The following is a 21923-nucleotide window of genomic DNA, read 5'->3' as shown; positions in this document are numbered from 1 at the left end:
TTCGCGTGCTGTGTTCTCACTGCTTACTTAGCTTTAGAGAAACGCGGGCCCATATCCTGAAAGCGATCTGTGAAAGTGGCTGAATGCGGCATGTGCTGATAGCTCCGTGACCACTGCCTTCTCGTCGCTTTGTTGGGGTTGAAGTGAGAGGCAGAACGAAGGTGAATTCGCTCGCTGCTGTGGGTGTTATCTTGAAAGCGCCTGTCTTATGGGATGAACCGTTTTCTCGTAGGGTAAGCACAGAAATGCTTACGCATTTAAAAAACTTAAAATATACCATCTGTTGGGGCAGATTTTTATTTCTGCGATTGAATTTCTTTTTAATCGTAAATTGCCACTGCAAGTTGAAAAATACAAGGAAAGGGATATCAAGCTTACAACACTAATTCGGCAATAAAAAACCATATTCTAAATCTGTAAACAGCATCCATTAAAACATCCAAAGAAACTAAGACACTCCAAGAAACTAGTACACTACTTTGAAACAACTCTAATTTGTGAATGGAAGTTTGCTAATATTCACATAGAAAATGTAACAATTTTGTGTAAGTTGAGAGCTAGCACATGATATTTTTCCAATTTAGATTATCTAACAGGTGTATTTGAGATGATAGTGATATAGGACTCTGGTGCAGAGTTACAAAGCTGTAAACTCCTGTGCTACCTTCTTTAAGTTTTACTAATCTTCAGCCATTTTTCCCTAAAACTTTAAAACCTGAAATCAAACTTGTGGTTCCACCAGTTGGTAAAACAGCTTTCTTCACTAAAATGCAATAAATTTTGTTCACATATACTAGGGCAAAACTTCCTATGGCAATATCGGGAGAGCTACAGGCAAAGCGCACACAAGTAAGAGTGTTCCTGGAAACAGTCCCACATTTTTATCCACACTAGTTTAAGTTGGGGAAGAGAAAACATAATAGTCCTATATTTAAAACAGTAAAATAAGATGAAATGCACGGCGCAGTGTAAGCTTTGACTTACTTTCCTGCTTTTCTCTTCCGTGTTCAAGCGAATGTGAAACTGTCACACTGGAAGCCACACTGATTCAGTATCTGTTCCAGAAACAAAGTGTTGTTAGATGCTGCCGGACTACTTCATGTAGGGAAACATGCGCTTTCCCTTCATTGCCGCAGAAAGTTGCCCACGAGTATAGATTTATCATCATCTTCAGCCTATGTCTTACATCCACTGCAGGACGAAGGTCTCTCCCTGCTGTCTCCAATTACCCCTGTCTTGCGCTACTTGATTTCAACTTGTGCCCGCAAATCTCCTAATTTCATCACCCCACCGAGTTTTCTGCCATACTTGACTGTGCTTTCCTTCCCTTGGCACCCATTCTGTAACCCTAATGGTCCACCGGTTATCTACCCTATGGATGCCCAGCTCCATTTTTTTTTCTTAATGTCAACCAGAATACCAGCTGTCCCTATTTGTTCGCTGATCCACACTGCCGTCTTCCTGTCTCTTAATGTTACGTGTAACATTTTTCACTCCATCGCTCTTTGCGCTGTCCATAGCTTGTTCTCCAGCTTCTTTGTTCATTTCAAGTTTCTGCCCCATATGTTAGCACCAGTCAAATGCAATGATTGTACACATTTCTATTCAACGACAGTGGTAAGCGCCCAGTCAGGATTTGGTAATGCCTACCATATGTACTCCAACCCATTTCTACTCTTCTGTAAATTTCCTTCTCGTGATCACGGTGCCCTGTGAGCAATTGACCTAGATAAACATATTCCTGTACATACTCTAGAGGCTGACCAGCAATCCTGAATTCTTGTTTTCTTGCCAGGCTATTGTACATTATCTTTGCCTTCTGCATTTCAATCTTCAACCCCACTCTTACAATTTCTCGATTAAGGTCCTCAATCATTTGTTAATTCCTCCCCAGTGTTGCTGAACAGGACAATAGAGAGTTTTAGCTTGTCTGGTACTCTGGCTAACGCAGGCGGACTAGGCATTTTACCGGAGGAGCGTAGGCGTAAACGTGAGGGGCCAAATTGGTGCAGCCACCTGGCGGCGCAGAGCTCAACTAGACAAACACAGAGCTAATACGCAGTAACCAAGTGTATTCTTTTTTGTTGTTGGTCTAAATTTTCACAGAGGCGTAATTGTGTGCCGATTCGCCTCTGCCCCACGAGGTGACAGCACCTGTCAAGTCGCTCACATTTACGCCTCCCGCCTGTCTGGTAAAATGCCCAATTTGCCTACATTTACCAGAACGCTGGACAAGCTAAAACACTCTAATGTCCCCTCCAAACTGAAGGTTGCCAAGATATTCACTGATGATTCTCACTCCTAAGCCTTAAGAGTCTAATAGCTTGAATACTTCTAAGCACGCAGTGAATAGCATCGGAGAGATTGTGTCTCCCTACCTGACCCTTTTATTAATACTGTTTGGACTTGTAAGGAACGCACCCCTAAGTTGGCAGCCCAATATTTCGAAAAAAAAAAAAAAAACATCAGAAGCAATTGTGTTTGGTGATGCATTGCAGTGCACGTGCACTGGCGAATTGCCACCCGCTGCGCACTTCCACGCACTCCTACTAGATGGCGAGAGCTGCATGTTGACCTCTGATACAATGGTTTATTTGGGGATCTGGAATGTTCAGTAGTTGCCGGCAGCACCGACACCATTTAAAAGATTCAGTCTCGTTGGGCACTTCATCAAAATTATGAAACATAAGTGCGGCCCTTACATGAGTCTGTATGGTAGGTAACTTTCTACTTTTCTTGTGGAATCCTTGTACAGTCAAATCTCGATATAAAGAATCACGCGGGACCACCGAAAATCTTTCGTTATTTTGAAATATCGTTGTAATGAAAAACTTGCGGTTATAAGCCAGTAGACAAACCTAGTAATCAAAATGATGTACCTTGGCAGTAGATGCGTGTGCAGACAAGCATACTCTCAAATATGTTTCACTCATTTCAAAGCTGCTTTATTCGAAGAAATCAGTGATTTTCTTTGGCACATGCAGCACACACGACTGGTTAGGAATGCGTCTGTGTCTTCCTCTTCGTGCATTACCTCATCGGATATGTCATTGCACCAAGCGATGAAAGTGTGGACTTTGTGCATGTGTACTCAAACATCAATGTTCGACAAGATCTCATCTTCTGTGTTCCGAAGGAAGACGACTGTGGGTCGTCTTCCTTCGGGTCGTCATCATCACTGGGGACGTCGTGAACGCAGTTAACAATCTCTTTGGTTGTCAGGTCCACCGACGTTAGTGCTATGCTGTCGCTCTCCACATAGTCATCAAAGAAAGAGACGGCGGGCAGCAGTTCCGCAACCTCCATCCACAGGTCCCCTGTGTTGTTGTCGGTCGCCTCCAGGTCATCTTCAAGCAGCACAGGCGCTTTGACAAGCCCTGCTTTTCGCCATCAGTTGCTAATGGCGAACACCTTCAAGGTCCACCAAGATCCTGTGAGCATTTCCGCTGCCTGACGAATATTGATTGCAGTCGGTTGGTTTAGATGGAGGTTGATAATCAACCGCTGCACCAGGTGCTTACGAAATTCTGCTTTCACACTCTTTATAATGCCTTGGTCTAGGGGTTGCAGCAAGGACGTGTTGTTTGGCGGCAGAAACTCCAAGCGAATGTGCGTCAAGCGAACATTCACAATGTGAGCAGAGCAGTTGTCGACAACCAGTAGAATTCTTCGCTCATCCCTCCTCATTTGGTCGTAGAATTTGATGAGCCACTTGGAAAACAGTTCTCTGGTCATCCAGGCTCGTTTGTTGGCGCGGTAGTTGTACGATAGCAGATTGACATTTTTCATGCAGCGAGGCTTCGCGTACTTGCCGATGACGAGCGGTTGTTTTCTTCGTGCCTGTTGCATTGCAGCAGAGCGGGACAGTCATGTGAAGATGAGACTCCTTCCCTCCTTTGCACTGCTGCCCTTTGAAGTGCATCGTCCAATCTGGAAGGAGCTGATAAAACACATGTGGTCTCATCCATGTTGAAAATATCCTCTTCAGAGTACGATTCAGCCACCTCTAGAAAACGATCATTGCACCAGGAATCCGCGCCTTCTCTGTCAGCAGCCTTTTCCTTGCCCGACACTACCTGCCAAGTTATTGCATTCCTTTGGTGTAAAACGAAAAAGCCAACCTACACTGGCATCGAACCCAGTTATTTGAATTGAATAGGCAAATTCGCGGGCTTTTTCTTGGAGCATTAGGCCAGACACGGGAGCGTTTTGCAGTCTGGCATCTTTGAACCACATAAGAACAGCTTGGTCCACATTTTTGAAAGTTTCCCAGTCGCAGCCATTTCCTTGTAGGAGCGAGTTGCGATACCCAGTGAAGCTTGACAATCTTATCTCGGTCTTTCAAAATGGTCACATCGGTCGATGGGGCAATGCCACGCTGTCTGCACACATAGCTTTGCTTTTTTCCCTGCATCGATTTCCTGCAATACGTCCAATTTGTCCTGCAGCGAAAACTGCTTTTGCTTCTTCTTGGCGCCTTCGCTAGCTGCATTCATCGTTAGAACTCGCGCGAACATCGCCATACCTTGCCCTCGTGGTTTCTGTTTCACGCGAGAGTTGCGGCGCTGTTACTTTTAGCCAAATTCGTGATACTGATGTTCCTTGGTTATAAAGGGGAAAATAAACTATGTGCGTCATTCTGAAATATGCGCTGTACTGAAATTTGTAGTTCTGAAATATTTTTACACTGAAATTATAAGCAATCTGGAGGGGATTTTTAAAATATTTGTAAATTTGAGAAATTCGTTCATGTGGGGTTCATAGTAACGAGATTTGACTAGATATTTCCTAAGATATTTACAGCGCAGCTGCATATGGCTAGCCAATTCATCTGTCTGTCGCCTGTATGCTGAAAACTCCTCCGGCACAACCCCACGCGCATGTGCAAAAGAGAGAGGTGTGCGTTTGGCTGCACCAGTAGTATCGTCGTTGCTCTCCATCGCAGCCAAGCACACATGCAGTACTTCTCTCCGGCTCCGAATCAGGAGGCCACGCATCCTACGTACTCCTGAGGAACAGTAGCTTTACAGTAGTAACCGAGCAGTAGTAACCGAGAACGAGCTTGTTGACGCCGTACCAATGCTGAAGCCTGGACACAATAACAGGCTCGTGCAGCCGAGCACAAGCAGCAACTGCATACCGAAGATCCAGCAGCCTACCAAGCCCTCGTTTAATGAACCGTCGCGATTAACCAACCCAGTGATGAACACTGGGGCTGCACGTTTCAGCTTCGCTAGTTGACTATCTGTAAGGATTACTTGGGAGGTTATTTTTTTTCATGTATGCCTCCTGTACTTCTCGATTACACAATGCCTCTATGACTGCTGGTGTCTCTACTGAATCAAATGCCTTTTCATAACCTATGAGAGCCATATAGAGAGGTTGACTACTCTGCAGATTTCTTGATTACCTGACTGATGACGTGGATGTGATCCATTGTAGAATATTTCTTGCCGAATCCAGCCTGTCCTCTTGGTTTATTGAAGTCAAGTATTTCCCTGGCTCTACTGGAAATTGGTGAATATTTTATATTATACTGAAAGTAAGCTAATGGGCTTATATTCCTCAATTCTTTAACGTCTCCCTTCTTAGGGATAAGTATGTTGTTGGCATTCTTCCAACTCTCTTGTATACCTGAAGTCGTGAGGCATTGCATATAAAGAGCCGCAAACTTTTCAAGCATGTTACTTCCTCCATCTTTGAATAAATTTACTGTTATTACATCTTTTCCTGTGTTTATCCCCAGGTCACGTCTTGCAAGGCCCTTCTAACTTGACTGCTAGTTATAGAAGGAGCCTCTGTATGCTGTTAATCACTACATCGAATGAAGGCAGCATGGCTGCTCTAGGTACTGTACAGGCAAATCTAGAATTCTTCTGCTGCTTTTACTATAGATAATAGTATTGATTATGAGATGCATAATGTGAGCATTTTTGCGTTTCATGTCTATTCTGACCACCTGAGAATAAGCACCCAGGCTCTATACAGGTGCATTTTTACATTCCACACCTACCAGAATGCAGCAGCTGAAGCTGGTGATCGACCGCGTGGCATCGGCAGAACAGTGCAGCTACTGGTCATTGCAAGGCTGCACTTGAGTATGCTGATGTTGCGTGGAATCCACACACCAGAAAACACATAAGATTTTAAAAATTCAGCTACAATCAACATGGAATATCTGCAATTACTATGAATGTCATGCCACAAGTTGTGTTAATAAAATTTGAATAGCTACACATAGAAATGATGACCAATGAAAAAGAAACTCAGCAGAGTATGCTGGGAAACTGAAGCTATTATTTGTCCCTGTGGCTTCGTGACTGCTTTATTTTCACTTGTGAACTTCTCCGTGCGGGGATTTTTCTGTCAGGACGAAATGGGCTGATCCCAAATCTTGAATAGGAAGAAAGTGAGTACAAAGGCTCGAGTTGCCCGATAAGTTTACCTGAATTTGGGATTTATTTATTTATTTATTTATTTCACGTACTTTCAAGGCCCGGAGGCGTTACAGAAAGGAGTGGAGTCAAAACAAGAAGTAATCCAGAAAAAAATACAAACAAAAAAGTATTAACAAAAATACTAACAAAAGGCATTTCGAACGGCGGTCTTGAAGTTAGTAGGGTCGGTGATGAGTGCGATTGAGGCGGGAAGGCGATTGCAGTCCGTGCTCGTCCTGGGGATGAATGAGTCACTGTACCGGTTAGTACGGCACAATGGCACCCCGATTTTAAGGCTGTGGTCAGTGCGGGCAGAAATATAAGACGGAGGGGCAAGAAGGGTCTCTTTTAACAGGGGGTTCAAGTGAAAAACTTTGTGAAAAAGGGAGAGACGGGAAGATTTGCGGCGTGACGAAAGATCAGGTAAGTTAAGAGTTCGTTTCATTGAAGAAATACTTGCATAGCGAGAATAATTAGATAATACAAAGCGTGCACTTCGATTTTGAATACTTTCAAGAGTAGAAACTAATGAAGACTGAGTCGGATCCCAAATGGCTGAAGCATACTCCAATTTGGAGCGAACTAAAGTTTTATAAAGAGTTAGCTTCAGGGAAGAAGGGGCAGAGCTAAAATTACGGCGTAAGTAACCAAGCATGCTATTAGCGTTTTTAGTAACATAGTCAATATGCGAGTGCCAAGAAAGGTTATTTGATATGTGAAGGCCGAGATACTTGTAAGAGCTAACTGACGTCACAGGTGCACCATTAATAAAGTAGGTGTGTGTGGCAGCGTTACGAGATATACGCATGGCCTTGCATTTATTTGAATTTAGTTGCATGCACCAATTAGAACACCACTCAATTACGCGGTTAAGGTCGTCCTGCAGCTCTTGCGAATCTGATGGATTAGTAATTTTACGGTAAAGAACACAGTCATCCGCGAAAAGCTTTATGGAAGAGTAAAGAACGCAGTTCGGAAGATCGTTAATATAGATTAGAAAGAGAAGTGGACCCAGGACTGACCCTTGAGGAACACCTGCTGGTACGTTAGAAAACCGAGAATTACAGTTATTAGTGTTTACAAACTGCGTCCTGTTAGAAAGAAAGTTTTTTATCCATTCGAGTACATTAGCGTCCAAGTTAAGTTGAGACAGCTTAAGCAGAAGTAAATCATGGGTCACAGAGTCAAAGGCTTTGGCAAAATCAAGAAATACGCAGTCAATGTCGGTACCTAGATCAGAAATTGCAAAGAGATCGTTAGTAAATGTTAAGAGCTGTGTTTCACAGGAAAAGAACTTACGGAAACCATGTTGACAGGGGTTGAAAAAGGAGTTTGATTCTAAAAACTCAGCCAAATGAGAATATATTATATGCTCAAGAATTTTACATGAAATGCTTGTTAGTGAGATAGGCCTGTAATTGCTTGGTAAGTGTGTGTTACCTGATTTATGAACTGGAATCACCTTTCCCACGCACCAGTCGTGTGGAAGAACAGACTGCTGTAATGACTGAGTGAAAATGTGCGACAAAATAACAGCAGAAAATACATTAGTACACTTCAAAATTTTTGAGTTCAGGCAGTCTGGGCCGGCAGAGGAGGACGTTTTGTGATTGTTAATTAGGCAGCTAACACCAACCCAGTCAATAGAGATTGGATCCATGGGCGAAAAACCAGAATTGGATACAAGCGGTAATCCACGTGGCATTGTGGTAACATGTGAAGAGAAAACATCATTAAATACATTACAGCATTCTTCAGGAGCAACAGGTTGATCATTTGGGTATGTTAATTGGATTATTTTGCTTGGTGTACCGTTAACTATGGTCCAGAATTTGCGAGGATTAGTTTGTAAGATGGGCGGAAGGGTAACAGAATAAAAATGCTGTTTCGCACTAGCGGAGGCTGTGTTGTAGTCATTTTCAGTGAGGTAGTAAGCGGACCAAGCAACGTCACTGCATGAAGCTTTTGCGCGACGAAACAACCGCTTTTTTTTGTTACGTAGTCGCTTCAAAAAGGGGTTGAACCAAGGGGACCGTGGCTTGCAAGCGACTGTTCTTTGCGGTACGAAACGTTCGATTAATGACAACAATTTATTTTTGAAAATGCACCAGTTTTCTTCAACACAGCGCTGATCGCAATTAGTGATGTAAGAAGCTGCGAAATTTTCCATTTCAGCGGTGATGGAAGCCAAGTCGGCTTTGCTGTAATCGCGGATCACCTTCGTAGTTTTCTTAACAGGAGCCCGTGCGTTGATATGAAAAGTGAGTGCAAGGTGATCACTTAAGCCTTTTATGTAAATAATTGGGGAAACTGTGTCAGGGTTCGTAGTGAGAATCAGATCTAGTATGTTAGATGAAGAGGCAGACACGCGCGTTGGTTTCAGTACAAGCTGGGTGAAGTGGAAATCCAAACAAGTGTTTATGAACTGGGTACTCTGAGAAGACTGGGACGTTGCCATGTCGTTACGCCAAATGATATCGGGAAAGTTAAAGTCACCAAGAAGAAAAAGGGGAGTGTTAGGGTATCTGACAACTAATTTGTTCAATGCGTCGTGAAGGTCATCGCAAAATGATGTCGAAGCAGTAGGAGGGCGATAGCATGTGCAAAATATAACATCTCTGTTGTCGAGTACAACGCGCACGCAAACAAGTTCAAGTGGTGTTTCTATGGAAACTGAGCTTGAAGTGAGCGTTTCAGATACTGCAATCAAGACACCTCCACCTGATCGCACACCACGATCGCAGCGATAACATGAATACAATTTTTCACAATCAAAAATTTCGCTATTTTTTATCCGAGCAGAGAGCCATGTTTCAGTGAGACATACTATGTCAGCAGCGCATGAATCAATCAGTGAGGACACCGCAGCACGTTTATTTAGTAGACTTCGCACGTTAGTGAAAAAGACAGATATGGTGTTATTAGATTGCGCATGTGCTAGCTATGTCGAACCATTTCCTTCGATAGCTTGACGCGACTGAACAGAAGAGCGTGCTGCACGTGGCATGTTGACTTCGCATACATTGTCAGTGGTAGAACAGTAAACGTAGCACTTCTTGTTCAAAAACAACTTATTTAGCCGTATTGAGTATGTCTGTCCTGATGCCTTAGCAAAATCAAGCAGCTTTTTCCTAGACTGGCGCGTTGCTCGGCAGAAATCTTCGCCCACAGATACCCCGGTGGATTTCAGATTAGATTTTAGTGCCAGAATTTTATCCTTCAGTTTTGAGCAAGAAAATTTCATTATAATCGGGCGAGTCTTATTAGCAGTATACGAGCCAAGTCGGTGGGCTCTACATACCATATTCTCGGGGACCTCAAACTTAAGATGATGAGATAAAAATTCGCACACCAATTTTTCGGACTGCGCCCATGTTTCTGACGGAGTGTCAGAAATACCATAAAATATTAAGTTATCCCGGCGGGAGCGATCTTCTAGATCATCGAGACGTGTCAGGAGGGAGGCATTTTCAGTTTTAACGGCGTGAGCTACAACTGCAGGTATGTCAGCTGACGATGGGTTAAGCTCAAGTGATTCAACAAGCGATTCAACTGTCGTTAATCTAGTGGTTAAATCGGACACTTGATTAGTTAATTGAGCCTGTTTTTCCTTTAATTCGGCGAGACCACTCATTACCTCTGTGTGTCGTGAATCTATTTTTGCTGAAAGGGCAGAAATGGCTGCAAGAAGTTCTTTGTACTGCGCGTCAGTTGCGGGTCCCGGATTAAGTTCAACGTCACCAGATAGGATGAGTAGCCTTGCAACAAACGCACATTCACACAGTGAGGCAAAAAATACACTTGGGCACGGGAAAAGCAGCAGACAGACGTTACTCGTACGTTTAGAGTAAAGAGACGGAGCTTCACAGACCTGCATGAAGAAGCAAAAAGGGTTTAGCGGCGACTGCATGGTTGCCGCTATCCCGTGCCCACTGAAAGTGGCCGGACGAAGGCAGCTGCTTAAGTAGAGCCAGAAGGGAGATGTCGCTCCTGGCGGCTGTGAATCCGTGTGCAAAGGTATGAAGATGGCGCCCTGGATTACTTGCTGGCACCAAAGATCTTGACTTGCGTCAGATAGCCGGACTGGCAACGGTGTCGGTGAGTCATTATAGATGAGCACTGGTGAAACCGCACATGCGCAGGTCGAGGGATACAGCCATACTCCAAGGAGCACGATGAACTGCATGAAGAAGCAAAAAGGGTTTAGCGGCGACTGCATGGTTGCCGCTATCCCGTGCCCACTGAAAGTGGCCGGACGAAGGCAGCTGCTTAAGTAGAGCCAGAAGGGAGATGTCGCTCCTGGCGGCTGTGAATCCGTGTGCAAAGGTATGAAGATGGCGCCCTGGATTACTTGCTGGCACCAAAGATCTTGACTTGCGTCAGATAGCCGGACTGGCAACGGTGTCGGTGAGTCATTATAGATGAGCACTGGTGAAACCGCACATGCGCAGGTCGAGGGATACAGCCATACTCCAAGGAGCACGATGAACTGCATGAAGAAGCAAAAAGGGTTTAGCGGCGACTGCATGGTTGCCGCTATCCCGTGCCCACTCTTGACCTGACAGTCTAGAAAACAAGCAGCAAGAGTCCTTTGTCACAAAAGCATGCATAATGCCAGATCCATGCTTCTTCCCACTGATTTACATCATGGTAGGCAACTGATCAAGTAACTGTCTGATTAATATATTAATGCTTTAATCACGCTTAATTCTTGTACTTCAAATAATTGGTTCATGTGATGTGAGCAAACTCACGCAAGTTTCAGCACCGATGTCCCCACTTCACTAGCTCAGTGGCAAAGAAGGGAATGACCGACTGAGCTAGAAATTTCAAACAAAGACAGCTTCTATGATTTTCTTAGGTCAAAAGCCACTTCTGCTGGACTAGAAAAAATTGTCTCTACGGCCAGCGCATAATTGCTGAACAAAGGGCCAATGTCATGCTAAGGCTAGGGCGTTCTACGATGAGACTGGAAGAGAATATTAACATGCTACTTGAGCTTGCTTTGCTTGGTAAACCCTGGTTTACAAAACTGTTGTACAGACTAACACAGAAAAGGCAGAGATGCGATGGCAATTTTCAAGAGGTACCTACAGAAGAGAATAAAAGAAAATTGCAGGACATAACATGTGAAGTGAAAGTTGCTATTCACAATGCAAAGGACTGTTATTCCAGCTCTATGCACTTTAGATTAAAACGAAATCCCAAAGAATTTTGGAAGCATGTTAAAAAAAACTGGTAAGGACAAGGTAGCTGTTCCATTGTTGGTCGTTGGCGGTAACACGGTACATCACGACATTGCCAAGGCCGAAAATTTTAATCAATACTTCTGCTCTGTCTTCACCCCAGTGGTCAGAACTGATGGGAAGACACAGGACCCTCGAAGCGAAATAGGAGAGATGGATAACATTAACTTTTCCGCATGTGGCATTGAGATGTTTTTGCTGGGATTAAATGCGTCAAAGGCCTGTGGCCCTGACGACTTGCCTAACAGACTTCTCCAGCTCTGTGCAATATCAGTCTCGCCATATTTAAAGATAATTTATGACAAATCTCTAGAACAGTCCTGTCTTCCGGACGAGTGGAAAGTTGAGAGCGTTGTGCCCATCTATAAGTCGGGCGCACGCAGTGAAGTAGCGAATTACCGGCCAGTGTCCTTGACATGCATTTCTCGCAAGATTTTAGCACGTCAACCAAGGACACAATAGCAGAAGCACGGGCTTGTCCAATCGACATATACAGGTGTTGTGAACCTGTGCGAACCTATCTTCGCCTGCTAACCAGACACCCACACCATCCACTGTCAACACTTCCAAGCACCAACCTTGACTGTGGTTTTTCTAAAGCTATTGCATGTCACGCAAGTGTTATACCTGCAAGATTCCAGGCCACCGATATTCCCGCAACACCTCCATGGACATTGCCAAGACCACTAGTGAGGCTTCAGATACCCGGAATCATGAAGAAATCTCATGTTTCCTCCATTGGCTTGAAACAGCTCATCCTGTCCCATATATTTACATTATATAGTGGGACTGTACAAGTATATACCGATGGTTCGGTCACGCCATCTGCCACAACGGCCGCATTTGTCATCCCACAACTTGGAATTACTCAACGATTTAGATTAGACCACAAATCGACATCTACGGCTGCGGAACTTGTGGGAATACGGGAGGCTGTCCGTTTTATGAGAACGCAGACACCTCATAAATGGACGATATTGTGCGATGCCAAATCGGCGCTACAGGCGCTAAAATGTTTTTTAAAGAAAGGACCATACTACCTGCTCGTGCTGGAAATCGTCGAACTTCATCACAGTGCCGAGTTAAGTGGCCACGTGATCACCTTTCAATGGGTGCCTAGTCATTGTGGTGTTTTTGGCAATGAACTCGCTGACAGTGAGACAAGATCGGCGTCCTCTTCCTCTGATGAAGTACGGATTGCCTACTCGCGACCTGACACCAACTCCATGATTAAGGCACTCATGCAGGACCTTACAAAAGCTTACACAGCCCACTATAACAACGTTCACAGATGTCTACACATGATTGACCCAGACGGTAAATTCTGTTTGCCCCCGAAGCTTACACGGAGCAAAACATCACTGTTACACAGGATTCGGCTCGGCATTGCTTTCACCCGTCGCTACGCACACCTTATGGGCCAATCGAACAGCCCTGATTGTGATCACTGCCAGACGCCTGAAACACTGCAACACCTACTGTGCGACTGCCCAGCATATATGCTGGAGTGAAGGACGCTAGAAAGTTTCTTAGCCAGCGTTGGCAGGCAACCACTGTAGGAGGAAGCTATCCTCGGCCCATGGCCTGACACTGCAACTTCAATACGTGCAACAAAAGTATTGTTGAAGTTTCTGCAGGACACCAAGCTCGACGAGCGGCTCTAGCAAGACAGCTGTCTTATGTACATAAGCACTCACCACTTCTCTTATCATCATCATCCATCCCAGTACTTTCACTCCCCTTCCCTCTTCCCCAGTGCAGAGTAGCAGACTAGAGCGCACTAGCTCAGGTCGACCTCTCTGTCTTTCCTATCAATAAATCCAATCTTCAATCTTCAATCTTGCAAGATTTTAGAGCATATTTTGTATACTACAGCTGTAGTGCATATTAATGAACATTGTCTGTTTAATCCAGCCTAGCATGGGTTTCGGAAAGGCCTTTTCTGTGTTACACAATTAACAGAATTTACACACGACATAGCAGAATCCCTCGATCATCGACTCTCACTAGACTGCTTTCTTGGACTTCCAGAAGCCATTCGACACTGTACCCCATGCTTCCTTAATTGAAAAACTTGGAGCTTCCGCAGCATATTGGATAAGATCATATCTCGCATCACGAAAGCAGTTTGTCATTGTCAACGGGGCTCAGTCCCAGATCGCGAGTGTCACGTCCGGTGTACCTCAAGGATCTGTGTTGGGCCCACTGTTATTTCTATTATGCATAAATGATATAACTGATGATATCCAGTCTCATATGCACTTATTCGCTGATGATTGTGTGATATACAGGGAAGTAAAATGCGTTGATGATGTGGCTGTTCTCCAACAAGATCTAGACAAAAAGTCATGGAGGCATTGCGGAATCAGGGTGTAGACGAGCCATATGTAAAAATACTGAAAGATATCTATAGCGGCTCCACAGCCACCGTAGTCCTCCATAAAGAAAGCAAAAAAATCCCAATAAAGAAAGGCGTTAGGCAGGGAGATACGATCTCTCCAATGCTATTCACAGCGTGTTTACAGGAGGTATTCAGAGACCTGGATTGGGAAGAATTGGAGATAAAAGTTAATGGAGAATACCTTAGTAACTTGCGATTCGCTGATGATATTGCCTTGCTTAGTACCTCAGGGGACCAATTGCAATGCATGCTCACTGACCTGGAGAGGCAAAGCAGAAGAGTGGGTATAAAAATTTATCTGCAGAAAACCAAAGTAACATTTAACAGTCACGGAAGAGAACAGCAATTTACAATAGGTAGCAAGGCACTGGAAGTGGTAAGGGAATACAGCTACTTAGGGCAGTTAGTGACGGCGAATCGGGATCATGAGACGGAAATAATCAGAAGAATAAGAATGGGCTGGGGTACGCTTGGCAGGCATTCTCAGATCATGAACAGCAGGTTGCCATTATCCCTCAAGAGAAAAGTGTATAATAGCTGTGTCTTACCAGTACTCACCTACGGGGTAGATACCTGGAGGCTTACGAAAAGGGTTCTACTTAAATTGAGGACGACGCAACGAGCTATGGAAAGAAGAATGATGGATGTAACGTTAAGGGATAAGAAAAGAGCAGATTGGGTGAGGGAACAAACGCGAGTTAATGACATCTTAGTTGAAATCAAGAAAAAGAAATGGGCATGGGCAGGACATGTAATGAGGAGGGAAGATAATCGATGGTCATTAAGGGTTACGGACTGGATTCTAAGGGAAGGGAAGCGTAGCAGGGGGCGGCAGAAAGTTAGGTGGGCGGATGAGATTAAGAAGTTTGCAGGGACGACATGGCCACAATTAGTACATGACCGGGGTTGTTGGAGAAGTATGGGAGAGGCCTTTGCCCTTCAGTGGGCGTAACCAGGCTGATGATGATGATGGATAATATATAAGTGCAATACACAGTTGAAAAACTGTGCACTTCTCTCAGGCCTGTAGTCTAATTTCTACTGCTATGTTGAAAGATTGTGATTGATTTTGTATCGTCTTCTTACTTCGCATTTCTGAAAAGAAACAAGCACATTTGTTGCACTAATTTTGTTCATTTCCTTGGAACCACCTCGGAATTTGATTGCAGTGCTAGAATGCTGACCACAAATAACAAGAATGCCAATCTGAACTCTCTCACAAAAACAGTGAAAAAGTAAACCAAGCATTGCAGGAAGTGAAACAATTATTAGTTCATGCAAAATGAATAAGCCCACACAGCTCTCTCTGTCTGGCACTGAAACAATAAAAACAGGTGCAAGAGTGAAGGATTAGGAAAGTAAATGCACCCACAACAAGATTCATGAGTAACAACTGTGTTGGAAATACACTGTACAAGAACCAACAGGTAGAATACTTTGCACAGCTGTATGGCCTAATAATTGAGCTCTGTATTTAAGGGAATAATGAAAAACATAGATACCGGTAGAACGCATCTTATGATGGATTTCAACGTTAATGCGATTAGCATTGAAGCAATGTAGCGACAAACCGTATTGCCGCCCCCGCAGTGTGTCGTGTATGAGGTGCCACACTTCGCACTTCGTCGAAGTGTCGCCCACACCCGGTGGCACATATTCAGTGGCCCACACTGCCATCAAAGAAGCTGCACACATCGAGTGACCCAAGTGGCCTGGAAAGGAATGCGGTTACACACCAGAAAATATGTGAAATACGCTAAACTCAAAACAAGTGTTCATTATGTCAATGTTCCAGCTAGCGCCTGACCTTTCTCAAGACCATATAACAAAATATATCGGAAAGGGATTTCATTTTCATACCATTTTCCATGGGTAGAAAAATGTGACAAGACAAGGTAGAGGGAGGATTCACGCCAACACTCATTGAAGAGTAGGAAGGCTGAGGAAAGAAGGATGCATTGTCGTAGACGCACCAGGTGCACAGAGCACGGTGCTCAATAAGATACGTGGGTAAAAAGCCAGTTGTCGATGTTCAGATGGGCTGGTGTGGTTGATTGTGGCAAGATGTTTGTGAAGCTGAGGACAAAGGCAGGCCATGGTTAGTTTAACAAGTGTGCAATTTTGTTTTACGAGAGCCACGTGTTAGTCTAAGAAGATCAACATGCACCAAAACAGGTCTCGACATATTGTATGTTTTTCATCTGATAACCATAACGGACACTGTGAAACACAACAGTGAATATGGCTAAACAGTGGGGGAGTGTTATTCTGTAAGTGTCCACCTAGTGGACTGTCTATTTCGGCCGCTGCTGATTGGGTGGAGCTGAACTAGCGAGAAAGAAACTGACTGTAGGTTCTGGTGTCCTTCTTGCTGGTCCAGCCAATCAGCACTTCAGAAGTAATCGAAATGAACCTGTCCGCTAGGTCATCACTTCCTATATTCTTTTCAATGCCAGCCAGGTGTGGCTGATCCAACCGTTCACCACCCTCTCCTGTCACCTCTCCTACTCTCCCCGGCAGCTAGCATTCGCACCTGCTTTATGGTCGTGGAGAGTACGGCCTGGGTGGCGCCTCATGACGGAAGTTGGAAGACGACTGACAGACGCATGATGCAGGGACAGTGCATCTACCGCTTCCCTAAAGGAAAGGCAGTGGCACACACTCAGATGCACCCATGACGCAAGCAGTCGTGTGCCATCTGCATAGCACCATATTGCAGCACTGACTAAGGCGCACCAATGGCTTGCACTCACTGGCATTGAAAAAACAGACGAGGCAATGACTAGGTGGACATATAAATACCCACCGCCATAGTTTTGATGAAAGGAAAAGATTGTCATCAGAGTCAGAATTTTCCTTCAACTGTGTAGCTTTGTGCTAATTGGGTGCAGGCACGTACCCAGGGGGGGGCCCGCCCCACCCCCGCCGAAATTAAGCAGCATACGCCCCCCCCCCCCCCTCCCCTACTCCCCGCCCACACCACCACTTCTCACGCACATTCCTAAAGCACTGACAAATCAATCTATTCGGCAGTCAACATTTTGATGCCTTTTACAGCGAGAGCTGTATATGACTAACCTTACAGAGTTTTTTCATCATCCATCAACAGAAAAAATCATCATGTGGGCCAATCCTGGTGATAGTGCAAAAAGAGTCCAAGATCAATGGCAGATACCCCTGTGGACTTGGAAACCTGTAACGCACCCTTCGAAATTTTCGGGATGGACCCACTCAGGCTGAGCGCTCAACGCCTGCTTCACCTCCGCCGTGGGTGGACCCGGCATTGCACTACCGTCGGGCCGACCCGCGGCGGAGGTGAACCAGGCGTTAAGCACTTCCCATACGTGGGTGAAGCCCTTTGCTTTTCGTTTGAGAGCTTTGACTGTCGTCAGCTCTTGCTGCCATTCCATCTTCACAGAGTGGAATGGTTGTCAATTCTTTCACTCCTTTTGGATGGTGATAGTTATCGGCATCTCCTGGGACGTGAAGGCCAGTTTTCTCATCGATTCGGTGCCCGCGCAATTACCTCGAGACGAGTTCAGTTGTCACCATCTATTCAAGGATCAAACGCATCGCTGTTGCTTTGTTGATTCAACCTTCTTTGTTTAGACTGATCCAGGGATCAGGAAAGGGATTCGGTTCGTAGTCAGCTGGTCTGTATGCTCGAGGAACGAGTTGCGGCCAGAGAAAACACCAGTTGCGTTAAACTTTTCCTTTTGCTTCATTATTTCCTCAAGTCACGGCTCGCCGCGATGCTGGCAGATCCTCGGAAGTATATACCCACGATATGGGTTAGATAAGGTGGAAAATAAGATAATGTCAAACAGCGTCCGTCATCAGACCCTGCAATAACCGGCAAAACTATCAACAATATGATGGTCACCTGTTACCTCATCTGGCTTTTCCCCAATTGTACAGCACTTTTCGTGCAAGATTGGCAACTGGAAAGAACTGTCGCAGAGAGTTGAGAAATTAAGCGATCTACTAAGGGAGAGAGCCAAGGCAACAGCTAAACAAGAAGAAAAACTGAAAAGTAACGAATTTAACTGTTGTTTGTGAAAATATGGACCAACCTCTCTTTATTGAAAAAGGAAGTAGAGAAAAGGCCGCTGGAAGTGGAGACTAATTCCGTGTGTTTTGAATCACACTTCTACAGTTATCAGTAGAGCCGCCTGACGTAGCCACTTCTCTGCTGTTCTAGTGTGAGTGTTTTTCCAACCTTCCGCAGTGGGCACAGTACATCTAGAACCGCAGCGTCCTGCATACGACGCGGTTGTACGGTACTGGTGACCATGCAATGTTATGCAACTTCCCACATAGCAACACGGGTCGGTTTTGGCACTTAAATTGGTAGAGCAGTAAACGAGGGATCCAAAAGAACTCTGATTCTTCCGCAAACATATATATTTCTCTATAATTCTTCCGGGGCTAATTAAAAAGACGCTACTAGAAATCTTAATTTTTTACTTTCGCTTGTTTACTTGTTCTTGGCAGCGTTCTTCCTGCGCTTCTGTCATGTTCAAGTCCATTTGATGTGCTTCCTTGTTTGCCAAGTAAAGGAGTGGCGTATCTCACAGGCGTACCTGTGAGGTACACCTTATTTCAATTTTATTTTGCAGATTTATGTGCCTTCATGGCGAATGGTGGGCATTATTTGCATTTGTACTAGTAAAGCTAGCCCCCCTCATTTGCATAGGAAGTTACCTTTGGTTGGGCCCCCCCGTGAAAAAATATCCTGGGTACGTGCCTGCTTGGGTGGGTGACAATTTCTTCATTTACCAGCAATTCTTGTTTGACAACAATCAAGTGAAACAATACCCAGCAAATCAAATATGGATGTCGCATGCATACCTTGCCAAAGGAACCTTTACACATTTATTTTCTTAAGCGTCAATAGTGATTGTTTGTGCGTATGTAGTTCTGGTCTGTCCTAGGAATAATACAGAAAATTTACTTTTACCCGCTGCTTGATGCACAGCAATTCATTTAAAAGAAAAGCTCCAGTTATGCTGCACAGCTCAGTTTTACTGTTTTGCTCATTTACAGGTTGCACCATAATTCTTGTGACATACTTTGATAGATAATTGTCCCTCTGCTTTTTAACATTTCTCCACATCGTTTTGTCAAACATTGTTTCAGTCTTTCTGCAGAATTTCAACCATGTTTAATACTGGTTTCTTTAATTTTTCTGAAGATGGCATGCCCTGGACCACATCAAACAGCATCATTGAGTGAAGCCGGACACTCTACTTCTGAGGTCATCAAAGTTCTAAAAAATTCACGGCAAGATTGTCCAACAGGCTTTCAAACGTGGCACTGTTAAGGACATAACCTGCAGTGGCTGCCCTGTCTCTGTGGTCACTTCTCACCTTAGAGATATTGTGAGGAAGAGAATCCGATGCCAGCCACGGAGAACGATCAGAAGGCTGGCCTTGGAGCTGAGTGTGTTGGACACAACAATGAGAAGAGTGACGCAAAGGGACCTCAAAGTGTTCCCCGACAAGTTCCAAGGACACGGACTGATGGAGGTGCAGAGAAAGGGAAGGTGGGAAAAATCCTGGCTGCTGTTGGCACAAGCCATGAATCGGCAACGCTTGGCAAATGTCTTCACCGATTAGAAAATTTTCATGTCACAATCTTCAGAACTCCCGTGTGCTTTTTCCGACGTCAGAGCTTGCTGATGCAGCCAGCTGGACAGCTTTTCAGAACTCCCATGTGGTGTCTGTAATTGTTTAAGCTGGGGTAACGACCACTTGTCCCATTCCTCTTGTTTTTAGGTCAAAAGGCACAGAGATCGACACTCACACATACTTTAACAATATTCCAGAGCCTCATTCGCTGCCCTCATCCCTATCCAACAATTGAAGAGCCAGTCAACTCCACAGCAGTGGTGGTGCGCTCTCTCGCCCTACTTCATTCCAGCTGAAGAGTGGCTGGCAAGCTATCCTGAACCCAATGGACTTCTGTGTGCGGGCTATTTTTGAAAAGGAGGCTCGCACCTTTCAGCACACCAGCATGGTGGGCCTGAAAGCATAGCTGGAGTGAGCATGGAGAAAAGTTGTCCTGAGGATACTTTATGGGCCATGACTGAAGCATACCCAGAACATGTAAAGGTCGCAAGGCCAAGAGTGTAGACATTCGATAAAAGATTTCGTGTTGCATTCATAATATATCGGGTAAATGGCCTACAAGATATTTCCTAACATATTTTTATTCTCAACTAAAGCATTAGGCATAAACCGTGCGACAATATTTATGGTGCACTCTGTACGTGCTACAATGAAAAAGTCAAATGTGCACAGGGCAAATTAAACTAGAACAGAAAAATAAGAAGCTTGCGGTTGAAACAGGATGACATGACAGAATTAGTAATTGGTTATAATCTACACCCACCATGTGGGTACCCACACTAAGGAAGTGAGAACTAACGGGGACTTAATTACCCCCTTCAACCACAGTGCTCTTCTTCTCTCCCCCCCCCCCTCCACTTCTTTTCTATTTTACTTGGCTCTTCACGTTTTTGACGTTCAGGTTGACAAATCGAGTCCACGGATATACAAACGCACGTTTGCCCACAAGGCACGGTACAGTGTCTTCTGCTTGCGTACGAAGGCAACAATGGCAACATTAATCACGGCAATACATAGTAAAAAAGAATCGGAAGCGCTGAAGACATCTATATAGTTGCATGCATGTTACAGATCGGTCACGTTGGCGTCACGATCGATCCGCCCGCGCAGTTACTCTGCTGGTATCAAGAGTCAACTACAACGACCGATGCTCACATAATATTGTGATGAGATCGTGTGACAAGAAAATGACACGCACAGCGGGAAATTGTGCACGCAACTAAATGGATAGCGCGCTACAATCCGCACTACTGCACATAATTCGTAGCGGTTTAGAACAACATGAGCACAGCTTTAGTTGCAGAAATTGCACGACAAGCAAACGCAACAACTCAGTTGCGCGAGATTTATAGCTATATGAAAACAAGATGCGCTATTGTACCAAAGAAACGCGAACACACCACGATGAACCGCGTTCTCGATCCTACACGTAGTGCGAAAGTAGTCCGCTCTGGACAAGGGAATTTCTCGGGATGCTATCGTGGCACATACCTCACAGTACGTATGAGCAGGTCCCGACTATTCCACCGATTGAAGAAACTCAAGGATGTGATCTATTTCTTGTGTTGCGAGATTCCCACATTGTACGATCGATTTAGACAGAATGCGCACGCTACAAGTTGATCATGTCGATTTCCACTGCAGAACGTACTCTCGCAAATCTCGTGTGTAAAGCATAATATGTCCTGGTCTTTTAGATATATAATAAGAATTGTAAAAAATAAAACAAAAGATACAATAGGAAGTCAGAATGACTAAAAAACAACGCTATAAAACACAATTTTGTTGAAAAATTGCTATGTTTTAAATATGGTTATTAAAGCCTTATGATTATCTCGGCCCGTTGGTCTAGGGGTATGATTCTCGCTTTGGGTGCGAGAGGTCCCGGGTTCAAATCCCGGACGGGCCCTATTTTTTTTTCTACATTTTCAACGCGAATAGTGCAACTGCGGCGGTTTGACTAGTACAACGCAGACCTACGTGTTTTGTATCACGTAGGGAATTTTCGTGCGTTAAATCAAAGAAACGTGTCTTACGCATAACTTTTACATAACGCTCCTCGTGCAAAAATGAAAGATTTCTGGGATTAAGGTGCGAGAACCACGAGCACCACCACCATGATAAGGGACGCCGTAGTAGCGGGACTCGAGTTAGTTCTGACCATCGCGTGCACTTAAACCTAAATACAAGGGTGTTTTCGCGTTTTCGC

The 21923-nt window shown here is 44.5% G+C and overlaps 1 protein-coding gene and 1 non-coding gene across 2 annotated transcripts in view; one reads left to right on the top strand and one right to left on the bottom strand.

Moving 5' to 3' along the window:
• Positions 1-21365, bottom strand: part of Sbat (LSMD1 domain-containing protein Sbat) — a 44964-nt gene extending 23599 nt beyond the window's left edge. The window contains exon 1 of the mRNA XM_050172648.3: positions 21206-21365. The gene's annotated coding sequence lies outside the window, so the exon portion shown is untranslated. The remainder of the gene's footprint in view (positions 1-21205) is intronic.
• A 186-nt stretch (positions 21366-21551) lies between these two features.
• Positions 21552-21623, top strand: TRNAP-UGG (transfer RNA proline (anticodon UGG)). The gene has a single exon. It is a non-coding gene; the product is annotated as a tRNA-Pro (tRNA).
• Positions 21624-21923: the final 300 nt, after the last annotated feature.

This window comes from Dermacentor andersoni, chromosome 3 (genome assembly GCF_023375885.2).
Source record: "Dermacentor andersoni chromosome 3, qqDerAnde1_hic_scaffold, whole genome shotgun sequence".
In the NCBI taxonomy this organism is placed as follows: Eukaryota; Metazoa; Arthropoda; class Arachnida; order Ixodida; family Ixodidae; genus Dermacentor; species Dermacentor andersoni.
Note: the sequence above shows the minus strand (reverse complement) of the source record. Positions and strands in the feature narration are given on the sequence as shown.